Source organism: Lethenteron reissneri, unplaced genomic scaffold (assembly GCF_015708825.2).
Source record: "Lethenteron reissneri isolate LAM-NWPU_2019-01 unplaced genomic scaffold, ASM1570882v1 scaffold_1640, whole genome shotgun sequence".
Classification (NCBI taxonomy): Eukaryota; Metazoa; Chordata; class Hyperoartia; order Petromyzontiformes; family Petromyzontidae; genus Lethenteron; species Lethenteron reissneri.
Genome location: NW_026891378.1, coordinates 386,349 through 392,251, shown reverse-complemented (window position 1 = coordinate 392,251; position 5,903 = coordinate 386,349).

Genomic DNA, 5,903 nt, shown 5'->3' with positions numbered 1-5,903 from the left:
GCTCGCTCACACGCTCGCTCACACGCTCGCTCACACGCTCGCTCACACGCTCGCTCACACGCTCACTCACCAGCTCGCTCACCCGCTCACTCACCAGCTCACTCACCAGCTCACTCACCCACCCGCTCACTCACCAGCTCACTCACCCGCTCACTCACCAGCTCGCTCACTAGCTCACTCACCAGCTCACTCACAAGCTCACTCACCCACCCGCTCACTCACCAGCTCACTCACCCGCTCACTCACCAGCTCGCTCACTAGCTCACTCACCAGCTCACTCACCAGCTCACTCACCCACCCGCTCACTCACCAGCTCGCTCACCAGCTCGCTCACCAGCTCGCTCACCAGCTCGCTCACCAGCTCGCTCACCAGCTCGCTCACTAGCTCACTCACCAGCTCGCTCACCAGCTCGCTCACCAGCTCGCTCACCAGCTCACTCACCAGCTCACTCACTAGCTCACTCACCAGCTCACTCACCAGCTCACTCACCCACCCGCTCACTCACCAGCTCACTCACCAGCTCACTCACCAGCTCGCTCACTCACCAGCTCACTCACCAGCTCGCTCACTAGCTCACTCACCAGCTCACTCACCAGCTCGCTCACCAGCTCGCTCACCAGCTCACTCACCAGCTCGCTCACCAGCTCGCTCACCAGCTCACTCACCAGCTCACTCACCAGCTCACTCACCCACCCGCTCACTCACCAGCTCACTCACCAGCTCGCTCACTCACCAGCTCGCTCGCTCACCAGCTCACTCACCAGCTCACTCACCAGCTCGCTCACTCACCAGCTCACTCACCAGCTCACTCACCAGCTCACTCACCCACCCGCTCACTCACCAGCTCGCTCACCAGCTCACTCACCAGCTCACTCGCTCACCCACTCATTCACCCACTCGTTCGCTAGCTCACTAGCTCACCCGCTCACTCACCCACTCACTCACCCACTCGTTCGCTAGTTCACTCACGAGCTCACCCGCTCGCTCACCCACTCGCTCGCTCACCCGCTCGCTCACCCACTCGCTCGCTCACCCGCTCGCTCACCCGCTCGCTCGCTCATCAGCTCACTCACCCACTCGCTCGCTCACCAGCTCACTCGCTCACCCGCTCACTCACCCGCTCACTCACCAGCTCAATCGCCCGCTCGCTCGCCCGCCCGCTCGCTCGCCCGCTCGCTCACCCGCTCGCTCACCCGCTCACTCACCAGCTCACCCAACCACACCATCCCCCGTGTGTCTCACTGTGTGTGTGTGTCTCACTGTGTGTGTGTGTCTCACTGTGTGTGTGTGTCTCACTGTGTGTGTGTGTCTCACTGTGTGTGTGTGTCTCACTGTGTGTGTGTGTGTCTCACTGTGTCTGTGTGTGTCTCACTGTGTCTGTGTGTCTCACTGTGTCTGTGTGTCTCACTGTGTGTGTGTGTCACTGTCTGTGTGTCTCACTGTGTGTGTGTCTCACTGTGTGTGTGTGTCACTGTGTCTCACTGTCTCTGTGTGTGTCTCAGTGTCTCACTGTGTGTGTGTCTCAGTGTCTCACTGTGTGTGTGTGTCACTGTGTGTGTGTCTCACTGTCTCACTGTGTGTGTGTGTGTCTCACTGTCTCACTGTGTGTGTGTGTGTCTCACTGTCTCACTGTGTGTGTGTGTCTCACTGTGTGTGTGTGTCTCACTGTGTGTGTGTGTCTCACTGTCTCACTGTGTGTGTGTCTCTGTGTCTCACTGTGTGTTGTGTCCAGTGTCTCACTGTGTGTGTGTCTCAGTGTCTCACTGTGTGTGTGTCTCAGTGTCTCACTGTGTGTGTGTCTCAGTGTCTCACTGTGTGTGTGTCTCAGTGTCTCACTGTGTGTGTGTCTCAGTGTCTCACTGTGTGTGTGTCTCAGTGTCTCACTGTGTGTGTGTCTCAGTGTCTCACTGTGTGTGTGTCTCAGTGTCTCTGTGTGTGTGTCTCAGTGTCTCACTGTCTCACTGTGTGTGTGTGTGTCTCACTGTGTGTGTGTGTCTCAGTGTGTGTGTGTGTCTCAGTGTGTGTGTGTCTCAGTGTGTGTGTGTGTCTCAGTGTGTGTGTGTGTGTCAGTGTGTCTCACTGTCTCTGTGTGTCTTACTGTGTGTGTGTCACTGTGTGTGTGTGTGTCTCACTGTCTGTGTGTCTCACTGTCTCACTGTCTGTGTGTCTCACTGTCTCACTGTCTGTGTGTCTCACTGTCTCACTGTCTGTGTGTCTCACTGTCTCACTGTCTGTGTGTCTCACTGTCTCACTGTCTTGTGTCTCACTGTTCACTGTGTGTGTGGGTCTGTGTGTCTCACTCTGTGTGTGTGTGTGTTGTCTGTGTGTCTCACTCTGTGTGTGTGTCGTCAGTGTCTGTGTGTCTCACTCTGTGTGTGTGTCTCACTGTCTGTGTGTCTCACTGTCTGTGTGTCTCACTGTCTGTGTGTCTCACTGTCTGAGTGTCTCACTGTCTGAGTGTCTCACTGTCTGAGTGTCTCACTGTCTGAGTGTCTCACTCTGTGTGTGTGGTCCACTGTGTGGTCTCACTCTGTGTGTGTGTGTGTCTCACTGTCTGTGTGTCTCACTCTGTGTGTGTGTGTCTCACTGTCTGTGTGTCTCACTCTGTGTGTGTGTGTCTCACTGTCTGTGTGTCTCCTCTGTGTGTGTGTGTCTCACTGTCTGTGTGTCTCACCTCTGTGTGTGTGTGTCTCCTGTCTGTGTGTCTCACTCTGTGTGTGTGTGTCTCACTGTCTGTGTGTCTCAACTCTGTGTGTGTGTGTCTCACTGTCTGTGTGTCTCACTCTGTGTGTGTTGTCTCACTGTCTGTGTGTCTCACTCTGTGTGTGTGTGTCTCACTGTCTGTGTGTCTCACTCTGTGTGTGTGTGTCTCACTGTCTGTGTGTCTCACTCTGTGTGTGTGTGTCTCACTGTCTGTGTGTCTCACTCTGTGTGTGTGTGTCTCACTGTCTGTGTGTCTCACTCTGTGTGTGTGTGTCTCACTGTCTGTGTGTCTCACTCTGTGTGTGTGTGTCTCACTGTCTGTGTGTCTCACTCTGTGTGTGTGTGTCCTCACTGTCTGTGTGTCTCACTCTGTGTGTGTGTGTCTCACTGTCTGTTGTGTCTCACTCTGTGTGTGTGTGTCTCACTGTCTGTGTGTCTCACTCTGTGTGTGTGTGTCTCACTGTCTGTGTGTCTCACTCTGTGTGTGTGTGTCTCACTGTCTGTGTGTCTCACTCTGTGTGTGTGTGTCTCACTGTCTGTGTGTCTCACTCTGTGTGTGTGTCTCTGTCTCAGCGGAGGATGGCCGTGCGTGGATCGTGGCTGCCGACGGCTCCGTCTCCGTGAGCGACGCCGCTGATCCCGCCCCCAGCTCCTTCTGCTTGGAGCTCCACCCTCGCAACCACGTGGCCATACGGTGGGGGGGGTGGGGGGGGTGGGGGGGTGGGGGGGGGGGGGGTGGGGGGTGGGTGGGGGGGGTGGGGGGTGGGTGGGGGGGGGTGGTGGGGTGGGGTAGTGGGGTGGGGTGGGGTAGTGGTGTGGTGGGGGGTGGTGGTGTGGTGGGGGGGTGGTGGGTGGGGGTGGTGGGTGGGGAGTGGGGGGGTGGGGTAGTGGTGGGGGTGGGTGGGGGGGGTGGTGGGGGGGGGTTGGTGTGGGGTGGGTGGAGTTGGTGGGGGGGTGGGGTAGTGGTGGGGGGTGGGGCGGAATGGGGGCGGGAGTGCATCTCTATCTGGTTGCTATGCGTGTGCGTGGTTGCTAAGCGCGTGGTTGCTATGCGTGTGCAGGGTGGGGAGTTCTGGTTGCTACGTGAGGGGTTGCTAAGCACGTGGTTGCTATGCGTGGTTGCTATGTGTGGTTGCTATGCGTGGTTGCTATGCGTGTGCAGGGTGGGGAGCTCTGGTTGCTAAGCGCGTGGTTGCTATGCGTGTGCAGGGTGGGGAGCTCTGGTTGCTACGTGAGGGGTTGCTAAGCGTGTGGTTGCTAAGCGTGTGGTTGCTAAGCGCGTGGTTGCTATGCGTGTGCACGGTGGGGAGCTCTGGTTGCTATGCGTGTGGTTGCTAAGCGCGTGGTTGCTAAGCGCGTGGTTGCTATGCGTGGTTGCTAAGCGCGTGGTTGCTAAGCGTGTGGTTGCTAAGCGCGTGGTTGCTAAGCGCGTGGTTGCTAAGCGTGTGGTTGCTAAGCGCGTGGTTGCTATGCGTGGTTGCTATGCGTGTGCACGGTGGGGAGCTCTGGTTGCTAAGCGCGTGGTTGCTATGCGTGGTTGCTATGCGTGTGCAGGGTGGGGAGCTCTGGTTGCTAAGCGCGTGGTTGCTAAGCGCGTGGTTGCTATGCGTGGTTGCTATGCGTGTGCAGGGTGGGGAGCTCTGGTTGCTACGTGAGTGGTTGCTAAGCGCGTGGTTGCTAAGCGTGTGGTTGCTATGCATGGTTGCTATGCGTGTGCAGGGTGGGGAGTTCTGGTTGCTACGTGAGGGGTTGCTAAGCACGTGGTTGCTATGCGTGGTTGCTATGCGCGTGGTTGCTATGCGTGGTTGCTATGCGTGTGCAGGGTGGGGAGCTCTGGTTGCTAAGCGCGTGGTTGCTATGCGTGGTTGCTATGCGTGTGCAGGGTGGGGAGCTCTGGTTGCTAAGCGCGTGGTTGCTATGCGTGGTTGCTATGCGTGTGCAGGGTGGGGAGCTCTGGTTGCTAAGCGCGTGGTTGCTAAGCGCGTGGTTGCTATGCGTGGTTGCTATGCGTGTGCAGGGTGGGGAGCTCTGGTTGCTACGTGAGGGGTTGCTAAGCGCGTGGTTGCTAAGCGTGTGGTTGCTATGCATGGTTGCTATGCGTGTGCAGGGTGGGGAGTTCTGGTTGCTACGTGAGGGGTTGCTAAGCACGTGGTTGCTATGCGTGGTTGCTATGCGCGTGGTTGCTATGCGTGGTTGCTATGCGTGTGCAGGGTGGGGAGCTCTGGTTGCTAAGCGCATGGTTGCTATGCGTGGTTGCTATGCGTGTGCAGGGTGGGGAGCTCTGGTTGCTAAGCGCGTGGTTGCTATGCGTGGTTGCTATGCGTGTGCAGGGTGGGGAGCTCTGGTTGCTAAGCGCGTGGTTGCTAAGCGCGTGGTTGCTATGCGTGGTTGCTATGCGTGTGCAGGGTGGGGAGCTCTGGTTGCTACGTGAGGGGTTGCTAAGCGCGTGGTTGCTAAGCGCATGGTTGCTATGCGTGTGCAGGGTGGGGAGCTCTGGTTGCTAAGCGCGTGGTTGCTATGCGTGGTTGCTATGCGTGTGCACGGTGGGGAGCTCTGGTTGCTATGCGTGTGGTTGCTAAGCGCGTGGTTGCTAAGCGTGTGGTTGCTAAGCGCGTGGTTGCTATGCGTGTGCAGGGTGGGGAGCTCTGGTTGCTACGTGAGGGGTTGCTAAGCGCGTGGTTGCTATGCGTGGTTGCTATGCGTGTGCAGGGTGGGGAGCTCTGGTTGCTACGTGAGGGGTTGCTAAGCGCGTGGTTGCTATGCGTGGTTGCTATGCGTGTGCAGGGTGGGGAGCTCTGGTTGCTACGTGAGGGGGGACCATGCCTCGTCGCTGCGAGCCGACTCCCAGACGGTCGACTCGGACAGCCTCTGGGAATTCTAGACTCAGTCAGTCACTTAGTCACTCAGTTAGTCGCTCAGCCAGTCAGTCACTCATTCACCCACTCAGTCGCTCTCTCACTCACTCAGCCACTCAGTCATTCAGTCACTCAGCCAGTCGCTCACCCAGTCAGTCACTCAGTCACTCACTCAGTCACTTAGTCACTCAGTCAAATCACTCGGTCAGTCGCTCACTCACTCGCTCAGTCACTCACTTAGTCACTCAGACAGCCTCTGGGAATTCTAGACTCAGTCACTCGCTCACTTAGTCACTCAGTCAGTCAGCCACTTGCTTAGTCACTCACTCACCCAGTCACTCAGT